Source organism: Nylanderia fulva, unplaced genomic scaffold (assembly GCF_048542155.1).
Source record: "Nylanderia fulva isolate GAGA-0341 unplaced genomic scaffold, ASM4854215v1 Scaffold41, whole genome shotgun sequence".
NCBI classification, from domain to species: domain Eukaryota; kingdom Metazoa; phylum Arthropoda; class Insecta; order Hymenoptera; family Formicidae; genus Nylanderia; species Nylanderia fulva.
Genome location: NW_028190488.1, coordinates 361,999 through 380,831, shown reverse-complemented (window position 1 = coordinate 380,831; position 18,833 = coordinate 361,999). Strand labels below are relative to the sequence as shown.

The 18,833-nt window shown below is 48.5% G+C and overlaps 1 protein-coding gene across 1 annotated transcript in view; it reads left to right on the top strand.

Annotated features, from left to right (window-relative positions):
- The window catches only part of LOC114943692 (uncharacterized), a 45,977-nt gene that overhangs the window by 15,279 nt on the left and 11,865 nt on the right, over positions 1–18,833 (top strand).

Sequence of the window (18,833 nt, the reverse complement as noted above, 5' to 3'; positions counted from 1 at the left end):
GAGATTTGCCGAGGCATTAAAACAGACTCGCTGCACTAGGTACACGGATAGGAAGAACGGTGTCGGACGCGACAGAGCAGCCATGGTAGCGTGAAATACGACACTACAATCTGGATTTCCGGGCCTTAACTCGGTACGCTTACTCTGTAAATGAACTCAGCAGCAGAGCTTCTGGTTCACCCCCCGGGATACCGTTAGCAATGTATATCCTCTGCTCCAAAAATTAACATCGCTGGAATACGACGTATAACATTTCGCTCCGTATTAAGATATCGCCTTAAAATGATTACGTTCATCCAAATTTTTCCACCCGCGATAGATATTTTCGAAGAAATGCGTGAAATTTTCAGAATGCGATTAGAGAGGTCGATTTCCTCTCCCTTGGTATCGTATCGTATTAATTATATATTTCTACCAGTCCAACTGTGGAGCCTAAGTTCCTATATACATTTCGTTCGAACGGGGCGCACGCATCCGTTACGATCCGCTTTAGCGGAGCGAATTTCGTCGCTGCTTTCGCAGAGATAGAGATAGAGAGAGAGAGAGAGAGAGAGAGAGAGAGAGAGAGAGAGAGAGAGAGAGAGAGAGAGAGAGAGAGAGAGAGAGAGAGATTCTGGCGATGGTTCGCATACAGTCCGACATACCGGGCCGCTGTTCATGCGCCGGCATGAACGCGGAACGAAAGCGCGCGGATCGAGAGCGCGTACGCGCCGCCGAGAACTCGGGACCGGCCGTTCTGGGCGGCTGAGTTCTGGGGTCCCGACCGTCTCGTTCCCTCGGTCCCCTCGCGCACACGGCGGCTATAACGCGCGGCACGTAACCGCGGCCGGCGGCAATTAGTAGCGGGCCGCCAAGGGAGCCTCGGCCTTTTTCCCCAACCTGCTTGCCAACCTCCGCCCGTTCCATTCTGCCTCTCTCTCTCTCTATCGCGATCTATCTCGTTCCACTCGTTCGCTTCTCTTCAGCATCCACGTTTTCTCTCCTTCCTCTTCCTCTTTCCGCCCGCGGCGTATTCCATCGCTCTTCGCCGGTACGGCCTCCCTCTGATCTCTCCTTCCTGTTCTCTCTTTCTTTCATGCCGGCACTCCTGCGGCGCGTTTTCGCTCGTCTGCGTGTGTATACGGATATTCGCTCTCTCCCTCATTCTCTCGTTCTCTACGTGATTCTGCTCTCTCGCTCGCTCGCGTGCGCGATCGGTTTCACGTCAGGAAAAGGGCACAGGGGGAGGAGGAGGAGGGAACATCGGCGAAAAAACGACGGAGGTGGTTGTGTTCGAGAGCGAGAGAGAGGTAGAGGAAGAACGCCGGAGAGAAAAAAGCACGAGGGAGAGTGAGCGCGTCGGGCAAAAGAGAGAGAGAAGTGGGCGCGAGAGAAGGACGGATCGGGGTTGTGCGGTGGCATAAAAAGAGGCGTAGCGAGGGAGAGAGCGAGAAAAAAGCTCGAGAAGGACCGCGGTGGCGAAGGGGAAGAGAGGAGAAAACGGGCGGAAACGCAGACCGAGAGAGAGAGAGAGGAAGAGGGAAATGCGGAAAAAAGCGGTTGAAGAAAAAGAAAGAGACGGGGGATGGAAGCCGCAGGCTTTTTGTCTCGCCACCGCCGCAGCCACCCGACAAAAATAGACTCCGTGTCCCTCGATTCGTCTGTGCAACGACGCGCAACGCCGAGAATCTTCCGTCCTCGTCCCGGAACGGCATCAACGGGTCTCTTCCGTCCTCCTCTTCTTCCTTCTTACCTCCTTCTCTCCTTATCCTCGTTTTTTCCCCGAACAGCCGTATTCTATAGCCTTCACCGCCGCTGATGTCCCGAGAGAGAGAGAGAGAGAGAGAGAGGGTGGCCGGAGATGAGGCCGATAGAGCACGCCTTGATGATTCTTATCTTACCGTAGGCAGCCTGACACCCGATGATGCGGGCGTGGGCGCTTAGAGACGCTTAGGGCGGGGGTCGACCCGGTAGAGTTAGACCACCCTTCTGCCCCCACCGACCGATATACCTATCCGATAACCCGGCAAATCGCGATACGTATCGACCCCTTTCCGACGACGACCGCCGCCGACCCCCTTCGCGCTACAAATAAGCTCCCGAACTACTTATTCACGGATCTCCCTATCCGGGGAGGAACGGAGATCTCGGGCTGTGTTATACTTACCCCCGTGGGGTTTCGCCGTATCGCACGAGCGATAGGTCCTGCCGATTACTTCTCTCCTCACCTCGAAACTTTTAGGATTTCGAAGAACGACGTGATTTCGAACGAGGGAAGGAAGAAGGAAAGAGGCAATTAGACGTAGTTGGAAGGGACTGCGTAGCAATCTATATCTTTTACCTTTAAATCGTTTTCAACTGTAGGTATTTAGGGTTGGAGTGTAATGGGATTTTTTTTATTACTATAATTATTCTATATAGACATTACAAAATGAAAGAATTATGAATGATAAAACAGTTATGTACATCTTTTGCGAGTGTCGACAGAATATATCGATGGCGTATACTCTTTCTTCGTACATTCTGTTGCGATCATGGTAGGATTTGTTTTTTTTTTTTTTTTAATGTCTCGAAACGCTTTAATGACGACTCGTGTCGTAACAGCGGAACATTATGAGATTGCACAGTCCGACTGCGCTATAGCAGTAATTTGATCTCGAGATTAAGCCTTTATTATTTCATATGCATCGCTTTCGAAATTATAAACAGTCATTTCTAAACGTTTCAAAACAGCGCAAGATTTAAAGACACACACATGTTATTTATTACCAATTATAAGTATATCAATGAATATGTTGAAAAAAAAATTAAACATTCTTCATAAGAATCAAGTCGATCCTTCTGCGAAAACTTATTTTTCCATCGCGAAATATTGCATTTTTTATATCTACAATATAATTTTCCAAGTTTCTTTCTCGATGTCGTGTACGATTGTTGAATTCCCTCGTGGCCGAGTCCTCGGATCGACAAGTCCGTGCAAAGTCTCGCTAGAGCATCCGGCACACGTTTTCCTGGCTCCCCGGGGACAACGATCGCCGGGACCGAAGTGAATGCCGCGCGCAGGATAGACGAGGACGGCGAGAGAGGGAGAGAGAAGGATATATAGAAACGAGCTCTCGAGTGAAACTCCTCGCACCCGGTATCCACGGCCAATTAGCCGCGCCTCTCTTACCACTTTGGCGTTTCTGTTACTTTCTTTGTTATCCGCCGCTATAAACACCACCAGAGGATGCTCCACGCTGCACCAATTTATGGGCCGTGGCTACCGGAAGTGTGTGGACCGGCTCTTCTCGAAAGCGTTATTGTCATCTCGCGATCGGGGCTTTTATCGAAGGCTTTATTGCACATTTCTTTCTTTTTTTTTTTTTTTCGACGAGGTTCTTCCGCAGATATTAAATTTATCGTCGTAAACCAAACATCCCCGCGTTTCTACATTTATCAGAATCACGAAAATCGTACTTACACTTATCTTCGCATTTTCTAGTTTATTTCGAATTTTTAAATAATCGAGATAAGCAGGTCGCGAGAAATTTATACACGAATATTTTATGCGCCGCGCATACACTCGGATACGATGGTTATTCGACGTAAGCCCAAATCGCTATTTATGGAGCGTCCGGCTGTCGCTGCATATGGCAACACTCCGACCACGTACATTCCGACATAATAGGAGCTCGAAACGCGTAAGCCGTGGATATAGTAAGAACTTGTCTAACTCGGACCGACCACAGGTCAGAAAAGTCCCAAATCGGGACCCGGGTTTCTGACCCGGGAATGATTTACTGCGGAATCACGCGACGACGTCAAAAAGCGTCTTAAAAAAGAGGTAACCGGCCGTTCATGGTTTCTGGACGAATTTGAAAAACTCATTGACTGTGGCCGACCGAAGGTCCATTGTGCTCTTTCTACTCTCGCTGTGCGGATTTTCGATAATGCCGTCGCTCCTCTCCTTCCTCCCTGGGCTGCCTATGGGCTTCCCGGTGTTTGTTCGTCTGCACGTGACCCGGTAAAGGTATGGGATCCAACTCCCACAATCGATCCGTCGTGCTGCTCTCTTCATTAAGGCAAGTAAAATCCCGACATATCTTTCGAATCTTTGATCCGGGCCGGCTTTGCCTATAGCGGCGTCACGTCTGGAATACATTGAAAGGCTGCGAAATGCCAAAGCCCAGGCAACAATTTCCGCAAATCTGTCGACGGTGTGCGACCATGTGCGTAGGCAGCGATTGCGGCGTGCCTGTTCGTCGAACTAATCACTCGAGCGGGGCAATTAACCGTGCATTTATGGATCGGGTTTCGCGATAAAACGCGCCGCTCGAAAATTACGGCCGCGATTATTCCGCAGCTCGATTAAGCGCGCGCGGTTATTTTTTTAACACCGGCGAGAAAACGCACCGTCAAATTCGTATTTTTGCGCCTATTGGCTATAATCGCTATACATGATCGCTTGATAATAGGACGTTATATTTTTTTTTCCTTCGTCGAACAAATCGATATCCGATAACGCCTTATCCCATACTTCCGCGTTATCGCGAGACGATCCGTGTAAAATGTTTAAACGATAACGCGCGTATGTATATGTATATGGGAGGTCTGTCAGAAAATTAACGAGATTAAATCTGTAGCGTACAATGTGGCAATATCGAAAAATCGTAATCGCACACGAAAGTATAATTTTTTTTAGCATGCAGCAATGTAAGTTTCGTTCTCGTTGCTGTTCTCGTAAGCATCGTTTTCGTTGATGGAGCGACAAAATATCGAACGAAAGATATGCGATAAGAATGAAAGATATATTTGGTTATCAAGCTTTGTCGCCTGCTCAAATTTTTTGGTAGCGTAAGAATCTTTGGAATGTCGAGAAACGCTAGAAGATTAATCGCGCGCTGGTGAAAGCACGTGACAAAGCATGATCTTTTTTTTTTAATTTTTCATCTCTGTTCAATATTTTGTCGCTTTATCAACGAAACGTGACGAGTCTACGAAAAAATGTTGTGATATAACGACACATGAACGCGACCGAAGGAATTGAAATTGGTATATAGCTTTTAAAGGGAGGACTATACTTTTTATATTCCACGTGATTACGATTTTTTGAACGTTGCCACTTCGCGCGCCATAGATCGAATCCTCTTCCGCATAGTTATCGGGACCCCCGAATGTTTGTCTCGGCACCGCCGTCCGGAATTATCTCCCTCGACAACGATATCGATTGTTCCGTCAGATAGCGCGCCGCGTGAGTCGGACGTTCCGCTTCTTTCCTTTTTGATCCGCCGGCGGGATAAGCGGGCCGGGCCGTTCCGGATGGACTTCACCATCGCGACACGATCGATTTTCGCACCGCGCGCGACCGCTCCCGCGGCGGTGAGATATTATTCCTTCGTCGGCACGTTGTATGCCGCCGACAAGAGCGATCGATACGCCCGCCGATCTGTCGCCGCCGCCGTCGTCGCGAAATGAAACGGAGCGACGAGAGAGGCGCGCCGCAATTTTCTTCGACCATTTAACCGACCGCGACGAGAACTTTCTTCGAATTCTCGGCCGCCGACTGGTACTCTCGGTTAGGTTGGCCCGTTTCGCTCGTTTTCTTTCACCCAGCCCAGCGTGAAACGAGCGAAAACTCGCAGATCGCTCGCTAGTGGAGTCCGCACGCAGCCGGTGATTTTCAACGAATTCCTACGTAATCCGTTCTCGAGAAATGAAAAAAAAAAAAAAAAAAAAAATCTTTGTTCCCGAAATACCTAATTCGAAATGCGGATCAGAGAAATATTGACCTTCCCATCTCGAGCTCTCTGTGTTTTCGCAGCGTATTGAATTTTTGTTTCGATATTACAAATTCTGAAAATATACTGCGATTTTTATTTTTACACTCTAGCTAAAATATGTTTGACTACCAATTTAATATTGAAAAAAAAAAAAAAACAAATTTTTCCGCATTTCAGAGAAAATATATACTTGCACGATCACTGATTGAAATGCAAGATCTACGCGTTCGTGTTTCGTTATTAATTAATTAACGTGGCGAAAAATGAAGCGCAAAATTACGAAGGGATTATATCGTGAATATTTTAATAGTAAGACGTTTAATTTAGAGATCGTTTTCAAAATATCCCAATTAAATTATAAGAAATATTAACGTCGTCGTCGTTGTATTAACGAAAGTCGTTGATGTAGTACCATGTCTTGAAGCCACTTTTATGACTTTTCACGACACTTGAAGATATTAAGAGCCGCTACGAGCAGCTACGCCTGTAAAATATTTCACGGAGATCAATTTATTTAAAAAGAACGCGAGTAAAAATACATGAAGCATTATCTCGTCAAGTGTGTCATTTAATTCAAATATTCAAGATCCATTCGAAACGCCAAGCTCGGAACACCACGCTGCATAAAAATCAATAATATATAATTAACCGATTGCGACGAAAAATGACGAGCGCGAAAAATGACGAGCACGATTAGGAATGAAAACGCGTGGAAATTCGGTCGTTTTGCTTAGGATCCCTTTTCCGTCGTCATTCGATCCACTAGCGGAGCGAGTTGGCGCGAACGAGTTCCACATAGGGCGACGGGACCATCGATTTCCCAGGCGGCGGCGGCGTTTCGTGGCGCCATGAAAGAAGTCGGGGCACGGACATTTAAATCTAAAAACGGCCGGGCGAAACTCCCCGACCCCGGGGGTAATTGGAGGGTCGCGGAATTTGTTGCTTCGCCGACGTGGTATGAGGGAGGAGAACGACGAAGGGAAGAAGAAGAGGGGGGACGGAACGCTAAAATACGAGCGCCAGTTAGAACGCGAACGGGCAGGCAGGTAGAAAAGCTGAGGGAAAGAGCACGTGCGTGTACACGTCCGTATGTGTGGGTGCTATACGAGCGGAAGAGAAGGAAACGGATGAAACGAGAGGAGAGAGATGCGGAGAAAATCGGAGGAAGGAAAACGGGAGGGAAAAAAAGTAAAAGAGAAAAAGGGAGGGAAAAACAAGTGGCCGACGATGTGATGAGAAATCGCAGAGCGAAGAGAGAGAGAGAGAGAGAGAGAGAGCGAACTCGGATAAAACGGATGCGCCGCAAATCCGCCGCGTATAAGCGAGTTAGAAGCGCCGGGAGTCGTCGGTGGCGGCGGCGGTCGAGATAAAGAGCAACGGAAGCAGCGAAATGCATGTATGTGTGTATAGAAGGAGAAACCGTGAGAAGAAGAGAGAGAGAGAAGAACGGGAAGCGTATGCACCGCGTCCGGAAAAGAGCCGGTACACCGGCTGGCCACGGTCCGAAGAGCCTGTACGGACGTAGCGAACCGCGCGAAAAAAAAGGAGGAAAAAATAGAAGAAATAGAAGAACTCGCTCACTCTCCCCGAGTGTAAGATAAAGACGGCGGGACGACGTAATGGGTCGTAGGCGCGAGGTTTGCGTGTAATTGGATTCATCCCCCAGGCGTTAAACGCGTCCTTCCGTTCTCCTTCTCGCACTTTGCCTCGTACCTCGGGTTGAACCCCGAGGTGCGAACCCCTGGCTGTCGTCTCTCTCTCTCTCTCTCTCTCTCTCGACCGAATTAATCCCGCACTATCGCGAGACAGGCGACACGAGGTGGGCGGCGGGTGCGAGAGCCACTCTGCCGTCGCCTTCGCTCTTATCTTCCTAACTTTTCCGCGGTCGCACCCGCCGACGTCCCTCGGTGCTTTCCAACCGTTTCCCCGTCCCGCGCGTCTACCTTAACGTGCGAAATTTCCAACTTCCGCCGCCGCGGCGGGTCGTAAAACTCACGGTAGTCGCGGCAGCCTGGCTTTAAGCTAAAGAGCTGGAGCAGAGAGAGAGAGGAGGGAGAAAGAAACATCCATCGCGTGCGAGCGAGCTCGACGAGAATAGAGGGCTTCGTGCATGAGAAGGAAAGCTCCGTTCTACAGTCTAGAGTGTGTACCCAAATCGAAGCGGATGCAAAGGATGCTCTTTAACGCGATGCGCGCGAAGGGTCGTTCGATCGAGACTTTCGCGTACTCTCGTTAACGACAGATTAGGAATGGAAATGATCGAAACTGGTTGGTCTAGCGACGTCGTCGATGATCAAATAAAAACGACGTTCGGGATTTGCCGGAAAGCAAGTTCTAAATATATGTACAATCTCGGGAGTCTATATATCCGGGACAACGGCTATTGTAAAACGCCGCTGCTGGATCGACGCTGAATCCCTCTTTCCAAACGATCGATTCGGGTGAACGGGCGTACGTGATCCTCGGGTACACCCAGTATAATCATCGTGCCGTTCGCGGGACCGTTCAGTGGCCACGATCGGCCAGCTGGTGTGTCGCCGATTCGCCGATACAGAGAAGCCAAGCCGGGAAAAGAGCCGGGCGTGGTGATGCGGAGGGGTTCGGGAAAAAGGGGTTGCGCGAAAGCGGCTGGGGGAGTGAGAAAAAGAACGGAATTATTTAACGAAGAGAAAAAGAGAGAGAGAGAGAGAGAGAGGGAAAAAAAAGAAAAGAAAAAGCGAGAGACGCAAAATTCAGAGCTTGGCTCAAAGCGGCGGTTTGGCTTGGCCCGGCCTCGTGCTCGACCCTGCCTGGCCTACAGCGCCTCGTCCTCTTCGTCTCTTTCCCCTCCGCGCTCCCCTTTTTCCCTACCTCTCTCTCTCTCTCTCTCGCTAGAATGCCGAACGCGAGCGTCTGGTTAATGAGGCGCACGCACACACGCCCGCGCGCACGCGCAGCCCGCTCTCGTCATCGTTCCCTCTCGGCTTTGCCGCGCCGCGCCGGTCTCCCCTCCTTCGTCGGCTTTCCCTCCGCCCGCTTCTTTCTCTCCGCCGCCGTCGCGGCCTCGAACACAATGCGCCACGTCGCGCTGCCTAGGCGTCACGGTAATGACATACTCCCACATGCATGCGCGCCGTCCGATATCGCACCATCTACTAGCAGCGGCAGCGGTAGCAGCGACAGCATCCGCGGTAGCAGCTGCAACCGGCTACCGAGAACGGTGATTGATCGCGCCGCCAAATCGCACGACTATCGCGTACCATAGACCACGAAAACTGAAAACTGACGTCGCGATTTTTCGCGGATTTTTTTTTTCTCTTTTTTTCTATTTTTTTCTCCCTGCGAAAATGATCGACCGACTTTGCGACTCGCGAGCGAAACGATTCTCTCTCGAGTTCATTGAACGCGAGATGGACTTGGGTGATAAACTTGATTAAATTTTGTCATGGTCTAAATGCTAACGAGTAAACGAACTTATACACACCGGAAGGGAGGGAGGGAGAAATTAGAAATTTTTTGCATTTAGGGAAAATGCGCGCTGCGCTGCGTTTCAACGTGTACAACAGTTCCCGGCGAATAATGCAGGCAAATGTAGCGGAACGAGGAAACGATCTATGTAAAAATATCAAGCGGAACATTTTGCAACGCGCGCTCTCTTTTCACCCTATACAATCTCTCTCCGCATCAAATATTTTTTTCGCTAAAAGAAACTTTTCCGACGCATGAAATAAATACAATGCAGCTGAAAACGGAAGCGACCGTAGAGTTTGTTAAACTTTGGGGTATTTAAAGTGTTGCTGTTATCGTTTCGGACGATTGTAGCGAGTTTGTCGATGCTGAAAGGGAGAGAGAAAGCGAGAGAGAGGCATTTAAAATCCGCGGAAAGACAGTTCGGATCCACCGATATTACGTACAGATCGATACGAGTCTGCACTGGTGGATCAGCCGTAAGTCCAGAGGGACCTGTATGCAATCAGATATCGTAATACCTAGCAACAGCTATAGGGTTTGTCCGGAAAGTAATGCGTCGCATTTTTTTGTGACGCGACTATACATCGCAGAGCGATGGGACCGGTTGGGGAGGAAGGGGGGTACCCTTAGCTTTCCAACGGTAGGTCGCTCAATTGTTTCCATGCGCTTGGAGGGTTAGGACGGCTTATTCTGTGAACCTCTGCTTAGTGGTCGCGTCGAACTTGTGATGGAGAGAACGATAGAGCAACGCTATGCGATAAAGTTTTGCGTGAAGCTGGACAAGACGCCGCTGGAAACTTTTGAAATGCTCAAGAAAGTTTTCGGGGACGATTGCCTTTCCAAATCGCAGTCAAACAGATGGCACAAGATGTTTAGAGAAGGTCGGAAGGAGGTCGCCGACGAGGCCCGCGCAGGACGCCCGTCAACATCGCGAACGGACGACAATGTGACTCGTGTGCGCCAATTATTGAATTCAGACCGTCGAATGAATGTTCGCTTAATGTCGGAATTATTGAACTTGCCGAAAACGATTGTTCACGAGATTGTATCGGAAGACTTGGCCATGCGGAAGATTTGCGCAAAACTTGTGCCCAGAGTGTTGACCGATGCGCAAAAGCAACACCGAGTGGAAGTTTGTGAAGAACTCAAGCAACTCTGTGCAGATAATCCCAATTTCCTGAACAACGTTATCACTGGGGATGAGTCATGGGTCTTTCAGTACGATCCGGAGTCAAAGAGGCAGAGTGCGGAATGGCACACGACGTCGTCGCCGCGCCAGAAGAAGGCTCGCATGAGCAAGTCCCGGGTGAAGTCAATGCTCATTGTTTTTTTTGATGCAAAGGGGATAGTGCACCATGAATTCGTACCCCCCGGCCAGACTGTCAACGCTCAATTTTACAAGGAAGTGCTTCAGAGACTGAATCACAGGATCGCCCGCGTCCGAAAGGAGATCCGCGCTTCATGGAAACTCCATCACGACAACGCGCCGGCTCACACCGCCTTTGTTATTACGGCCTACCTGACCCGGATCGGTGTGGCAACGGTGCCGCAGCCGCCCTACAGTCCCGACTTGGCCCCGGCGGACATTTTTTTATTTCCTCGGCTGAAAAGGGAGCTCAAAGGACAACAGCTCGAGTCGGTTGACAACGTACAAGCTACTTCGACGGCCTCCCTGAACAGCATCCCAGTCAAGGAGTTCCAGAAATCTTATGACGCATGGAAATCGCGTTGGCAAAAATGTATTGACGCAGAAGGGTCATACTTCGAACAATTTTAAGTTGTTTTACCTATGCGATCAATAAATTCTTTTTTAAAAAAATGCGACGCATTACTTTCCGGAAAACCCTGTATATACCAGTGACAGCGCAACGGCATCACATATCGATGCAACCGACTATTCGAAGATAGGAAGCTATTCCACGGATCATCTAATGTGCCTAATCCATGAAACGATCGAGAGATCAAATGGTCTCGCAGGAACAAATAGCTTCTCATCTTTTTTTATTATTCCAATCGTCGCGCGTCACATTTTTCGTCACCTATTAAAATCTTAGTCCTATATAAATTCTAATTTGTTTTTTACTCGCAAAAGTAAAAACATGTCTGCATAATTGAGATAAAAACAAAAATAAGACAAAAAATATATCCGATCGTACATATGTGACCCTCTCTCTCTCTCTCTTTGTCTCGTTTGTTCCGTCACAATTCGATTGCGGTTTCTATTTCATTTTTATACTGTTTTTCCGCAGAAGGTTGACCGTCTCGCGGCGGTCGTATCGTAACGTCGAGCATAAAAGCCGCGATAACGTTGGAAAGCGGAAAAACAAAGCGCGCGGCGTAGAGTACAAGCGAGTGATGCTGATGCTGCGGCGAGAGAGACGCGCGGTAAGAGTAAGAGGGAAAGAAAAAGAGAAGCGAAATGTGCATTGCGCCAGCGCGCGCGAATAGACGGATAGCCGAGGCCTTTTGCGGAGATGAGGCGCGCGTTGCGGCTTTTACATCTTCCGAGTCGTTTCCATCAACTTTTCAAATCATGCGCGAGCGGAACCTCCCCCCTCCCTCCCCCCTGAGTATCCCGTGCCCGGGAATCCGTGTCGGTACGTATCATGCGACTCGCCGCGCACGCGAGAATCCTCTCTCTATCTCTCTCCTTCTCTCTGCGCATGCCGCGAATGGCGCGCAACAGCTACCGTTTTATCGGAGAGGAGAGAGCGAGAGCGAGAGATCCCTGAGACCGGATAACGAGATATAGGCGAAGCCACTTCCGAAGCTGCGCAACTTGGATGCACCGAACACGCCCGATGATCGCGCGTCGACTTTCCCTATTCAAGGCGCCGGCTGGATATTTCCGGCGCGATACTGCTAGTCCGCGCAAAATGCGCTCCCACATCTCGGCTTCTCAATTATGGTCGCTGTGCGAATAGGGAGCGAAGGATCCGTTTACGTATCGGACGTCTCGGTTTCTTTCTCTTATCTGTGTAAACTCTCCTTGATTCTCTCGTATCGACTTTTCAGATAGATTTCGCTAGAAATAGATTGCGCGAGTTAGATCTACATCGTGGGGAACATTCTATTTAGAACTGCTGATAACTGCGATCGTTTTATATTTTTTTTCATCGATCATACGCATATTATGTGGACGCGTGTAATAATTTCCCGTCTTGTTCGGGTTGCCGCCCGGGTTTCGCGTCTGATCAAACTGGGTGCGAAATGATATTAATGCTGTAATTGATTGGCGCGGTTATAATAAAATGACATAAATGAGAGCAACTTTCAACGGTTTAACCGTTGCATATATGTATATTATACACACTTGCACACGTACATGTGTATCGACTATGCGTATTATACGGGTGATGGGTTTATGGCGTGTACTCATGGGATGACTCGTGCCCTTTAATCCCGCGATAGACATCCACTCCCGTGCGTTACATTTGTAATTCAATAATTAAAACGAAGATTGAAGATTGTACACGCGTCGAGCTTTCGCTCGTCGATCTCACGAATATCTTTGAAATCAAAGCAATCGTCGGATATAGCGATGAAATATTTCGAGAGAAAGGGAAATTAGTACATATCCATAAATTACATTTTTTAATGAAATATATATAAAAATGTAAACGTGTGACAATTTAAAGAAAAATCTTTCTCGCGACGAAGCTTATAATGTCGCATCTAATTTTGCGAGAAATCGCAAGCGCTATTTCGCACTGATTAAAAAAATATCGACGAGCGTCGACGCGGAATATCGCGAGACGTAATCGCACTCGTGACTCACTTTATCGAAAATCCGTTTGGAACGAGCCGGTGAACGAGCGGTCTGACGAGCGTTCTCGCGATTTACGGCAATAAGGAATTATTAGCCGGCTTGTCTCGCTGGAGAGAGAGAGGGAGACGCTCCTGGATTACACACGTACGTCGGATGGGAAAGCGTGTGTGACGCGGAGAGAGAGAGAGAGAGAGTCGAATTCGAAGCGACGAGGCTCGATGCGTGACACGGTAACGCAAACAGAAATCCGACACGCCAGGCGGACAGAGAGGACGGACGACGCTAGGGGGTTCGGGAGGGTGTTCCGGGGTGGGACGAGGAAGGGAGGGCTGAACCGGGTAGACAGACGGCGACAGAGAGCGCTGCGGGGGTGGACGAGAGGGGGCTTATATCGTTCGCGTTGACTGCGGATCGTGCTCTCTACCCCGTGGTCTCCGGCTTCCAATGTCGACGAGGGTGGAAACGCGAGCTCGCACCACAGTGGAGATCCTCTCCTCTTTTTCGCTCTTTTTTTTTGTCGTTGACCATAGGAGGACACGCAAACACACGCACCCGCTTGATGAACGAGAGAGGCGGAGAGTAAAGTAAGGGAGAGAGGAGCGAGGAAAACATAGAAAGAACGAGAGAGCAGAGAGGACAGAAGCGCGGTCACTTCCGTAATACGTTTGTCGCCCCGCCGGCGTTTTCACGTAAATCGGGGTTGAACAACGGGAACCCGTCCCTCGTGATTCGCTATCGACGGCTGCTGGGAAACCGCCAGCTGCCAACTGACTTTGCTTTTAAGTACCGTAAGATAGGGTAAGATTGCACCGATGGCACTGACTTTACTATCATAGATAAAAAGCAATTTTAGAGAATTCCATTCTCATCAGAAATCGATGACACTGTTGACGTGTATATAAAACTGTCTTACTTCCCCCTTTTAAGTATTCATCTGTCAGAAAAAGCAGATCGATATAGACAAGTGGCTAATAAATAATTAAAATTTCGCGCATCTAGAATCTATGACTTATTTTCTCGACAATTAACTCTTCTTGGTGCAATATTAATTCGAATAATCCCGCAGTCCAATCAAAAATATTCCGAAATATTCGCTGGCATCGACATTATCTAGGATAATGCGCATGTAACGCTTTCGATGTCTTTCGATGACTAATCGGATGATCGGATTTCTCCGCTGGCGCATCGCGAGAATCTACCGCATTACCGTAAACTTTCGGTCCTAAATGTTTCGGCTCGAAAAGAAACGGCGGACTCCGTAGTCGGAAACTTCCTGGTACCGTTCCAGGTTCCGTTGCGAATTCATCCGTACCAGACACAATCTGAGAGTTCGCGACTCTTCCTTCCTTCGGCGGATGACTCCGTTGACTCCTGCAAATCATCCGGCGATGCTATTCAATTCGCTCGATTCAATTAACGTTCTCATATCGGAAACTTTGGCTTCGCGCAGATTGTATCTGCGAAACAAATATTCTTCCGTTTTGTTCAAACTTTCAATATTGGAGAGACTTTTAACTATCGTTACCTAATATAGTGATTCATTTCTGTGATTTATTGCGTTTTATGAGGATATAACATTTAATCCGATGTATTTATCTAAGCTGTTGTATTACGAAAAAGTAAATTTCACCCTAAGAAATAGAAATATAGATGAATCTGATACTTAATTACAAGCATCGCATCAAAGCTGCTGTCACTCATGAATAATAATATATCGTTGGTCAACTCAACATTGATTTCCAATATGTAGCTACTAATTAGTATCTGCAGGCCACACCAAGATATTTCGATAAAATATGTCGAAAAAAAATACAAAATCTACGATGGGAATACATTCTTAATCGATTTGGAATATTATTCGATATGAAGCCGTTAATTCGAAAAATATGTAACAAGTTGCTTCTCTCTCTCTCTCTCTCTCTGCTGGAAAGTAGCAACCTTTTCGATAAAATACAAGCATAGAAGTATAAAAAAGAAGATTGTGACGCAGTTAATTTCCAAGAGCACTCGCGTTATATCGCGCATATCGGTTTCGAAACGCTAATTAGGCTGCTGGGGCGGGCGATTTTGACACGTGTCGAAGAAATAGAAATAGACGACACGCGACGATGACGAGTAGCCGCTCGCGCTTTACCTTTTGCCGAGACGCGCTCTTAATCGACCGCGAGAGTGCTATATCGGCGCGGCGCGGCGGCCACGCCGGCATCGATTTCCGATATGGAGCCGCTAATTAGAGCCGGCGGGCCGCGACGCGACGGTGCGGTGCGGCGCGACGGGGTTTATCGCAATTCCAGGCGTCGCTGGATATTATATTAGCCGGCGGACCGAGATGGAGAGAACGGTCTCGGCATAACGCGGTTCTCTCCCCGCATGATTTAGGTTTCACGCAGTCGGGTCTCTTTAAGCGCGCGCGCTTTTTACGGAGCGGCGACGAGGCTTACGGGCCGGTCGACTCTTTTCACGCGCTCTCGCTACCCCTCCCTCTGGAAAGTGTGTCTCTCTCTCTCTTTCTCTCTCTCTCTCTCTCTCTCTATCTCTGGTCTCTCGTATAATGCGCGGCGGTGGTAAGCCGACTGGCAGCTGCCTGCCTTCCGTGCAACCAACAAGGCCCGGTCTGGCTGGCCTCTCCACGGCTCTCCATGCATGGAATCTCCGGAGATTCTCTCCTTCTCCACCGCCGACACACGCCGTCGACTACTTTCGTCGCACCGACGTGGTATTCTTTTTTCTCCCCGTCCCGTTCCTCCTTCTCCCTCTCGGGGCTCTCTGAGTGTGTAGGATCTCCTCGTAGCTTCCAGTCTGTCGCGTCCTCGTTCCTTCCTCACCCGGCACGTTCACGCTCTCTCCCTCGCGCCAACAACTTCCCACTCGTGTTCCCCGTTTTACATCGTTCTCTCTTGAAGCTCCGACTATCCCGCTTACTCCGTTCCGACACCGCAGGCGGCTCCGAGCGACGCCTGCGCGAGAGCGAGGGGAAACGCGTTTAGCAGCCGCGAGGGTGAGAGAGAGCTGATGAAACGGCGGAGAGGAAGGGAGAGAGAGAGAGAGGTCGACGAGAGGCATAGAGTCAGAGAATGCCGAAGTTTGGTCCGCCGACAGGCTGGACAAGTATTGCCCGTCCCGCTCCAGGCTTAGGGTCCCGTTCGAAGGCGCAGCTGGGGGGGAGGGCTTCCCGAGTCAGATATGAATCTTTGTGCCGGGAGGGTGGCATCCGTTCTTAGAGCGAAGGATCGAGAGGGGGCGAGCTCGTCGCCGTCGTCGTGATAATTTATTCCGTTTAGGCTCGCTGTCAAGTCTCTTCGACGCTGGATCCGGGCTCTTCTTTTCCTCCTTCCTCCGATTCTCCGAGTTCTGCATACGCGCACTTTGCGACCACATATGCGTACGATCGTCGTGGTTTCTCAAGGTCGAGAATGTGTTACCGTGTCCGGCACCAAGAGCATACATACATATACGTATGCCAAACGAGAGAGAGAGAGAGAGAGCTCTTCTGAAAGTTCCTCGCACATACGCTATATCGGGTTCGAGATTCCGTCCTTCTCGTTCCGCGGTCGATGCGCGACGAGCAACGGGGGATCCGTGGCAGACTGGGAGCCACGAGGAGATAGATGGAGGATCGTGATCTCTCTTCACGTGTTGAAGGGAGGGAAGAAGAAGATACGCGACCGCGCTTCGTTTCACTTTGCGTCAGCATGACGGTACACGGAGAAAGAGAGAGAGAGAGAGAGAGAGAGAGAGAGAGAGAGAGAGAGAGAGAGAGAGAGAGAGAGAGAGAGAGAGAGAGAGAGAGAGAGAGAACAGCCGATAACGCGACGTCTTCTTGTCGGGAATCGGATGACAGTTTAGCGTGACCCTACTCTCTCGACGCGATTCAGAGCGAAATAATAAACCGCAGCGAGAGAATTATTATAGCGTAGATGGAAAATTAACCGATACGTTCGTATATTTTTTTCCCTCGCAAAATTCCTCTCTTTTTTTATCTATTAAATTATCATCATCTTTATAATATCAATTATTATTACAGTATAGTATTAATTTACGGAATGTCTGATATCATTTTTAATCGGGACGTGCATACTGATGCAAAATTCACTATACAACATACTCGTACTACATTAGTGACGATTAATGTGACATTAGTCATTGCGAGAACCAAGTAGAGAGCTAATGAAGAAATTAAGATTGCGTTACTTTTTTAGGAGGACCATGAACCATGAAAGTGATAGTACGTTCGATAAAATGCGAGAATGATGAGTTAAATGCTGATATTTCGCATCGTCATTGTGATGGTACAAAACGTCACGATGAAACGTAATAACATTGTAATAAAACGCGCCCGTTCGTTCATGCCACACGTCGGCTCGACTTTAACGTCGCGGTCATCTGATATTTCGTGACACCGGGTTACGCAAGCGTGATACTACCCATCGGTTATAATTATTCGACCGCCAATTAAACGTGTTAGAGCGCCGGTATTCCGCTCATTCATTTTAATCACATCACCGTGCAACTTAGACTCATTCAATGAGACGCGTCGTCTACCGAAAATAAAGCATGACGAATTCAACGAGGATCCAACTTGATACATTGATCTGTGTTAGTTAATCTTAAGGTATTTAGGTGTCACGACAAATTGTATAGAGAAAAATTTTTAAATAAGAAATTGTTATGAAATTTTGCATAAGGCTTCCAATTTTAATCGATTAATTGTATTTTCACCAGACACCATATAGACGAAATTAATGAGAATCTTACAAAAAATTGTAGAAATATGCGTATACGAGCCTAAATTGCTAAATCGTAAAAATGAATGTCAATAACTTCGGGAAGCATCAAGCGTAAATTTGCGATCGTTATCTCGAGTTGGAAGCAATCTCGTCGAGGTGTCTCCAACGGGTCGTGGGCGGCATTTCTGGTCGGACGTTCCGGTTTTCCGGGATCGTTCGGTTCGCAAGCGTGGCGGACGCGGCTTTTCGGATGATTGGCTACGCGATCGGCGCGCGATCGGTTTCCGGTCACGGGCCGTTCTGGTCGGCATACTGGTGTGAGTTGCCGTTGCCTACCTCCTCTCTTATCGATTCGCGCGCTTCATCGTCGTCGTCGTCGTCGTCGTCGTCGTTGTCGTTAGCGATGCGACGAGGAGCCACTCGGACGGACGACGACGACGAGTGGTTTTACGAGTGGACAGTTAGGGTCGGCCGAGAGAGCGATGAAAGTTTCCCTCTTGCGTTTCCACAGGGGGGGGGATCCGACAGAGAAGGGGGGCCTTCCCTTGACGTCGCCGCCCCCGAAACTCGTCCGGCATTCCAAGAAGGTGCCGGGACACTTTATGACAGCTACGATCGCGATAAAGCGGTCCCCGTTACTGACGAAAGTGCTGGAAATGGAGTTTTTCGGGAAAACCGTTCTTCATTCTTCGTTTATCGGCCGAAAAATATTGCCGCGAAGAGGCTAATGCACACTGAGTCTAAATTGCATTTTACGGAAGATAATGTTAATTGCATCCCACGATTATTGCCGGAGGATGGATTTTCTCTCTGTGTCATTTAGATAAAACGCGCGCGTATTGTGATAAATAATTTTAACGTCGGATGCAATTATTAGGGTTTTCGATCAATAATTCTGTGAATCTCCGTTTTATTTGTCTTTATTACGATAAAATTGAGTAATCTCTTTTCTCGATTAAGGTATCTGTTTAAATGAAAGATAAGAGACATAAAGTTTCGAAAGATGCCGGAAGATAAGTGGATGCGCTAAAATGTGTGCAATTCGAACGGACGATGCGAAGAAAGTTCCGCTCGCATTTTTCTGTATCGATCTGTAGCATAGTTTGTGGGTGTAACGTGAGTACGCCCGGAGCTAATGGGACGCTT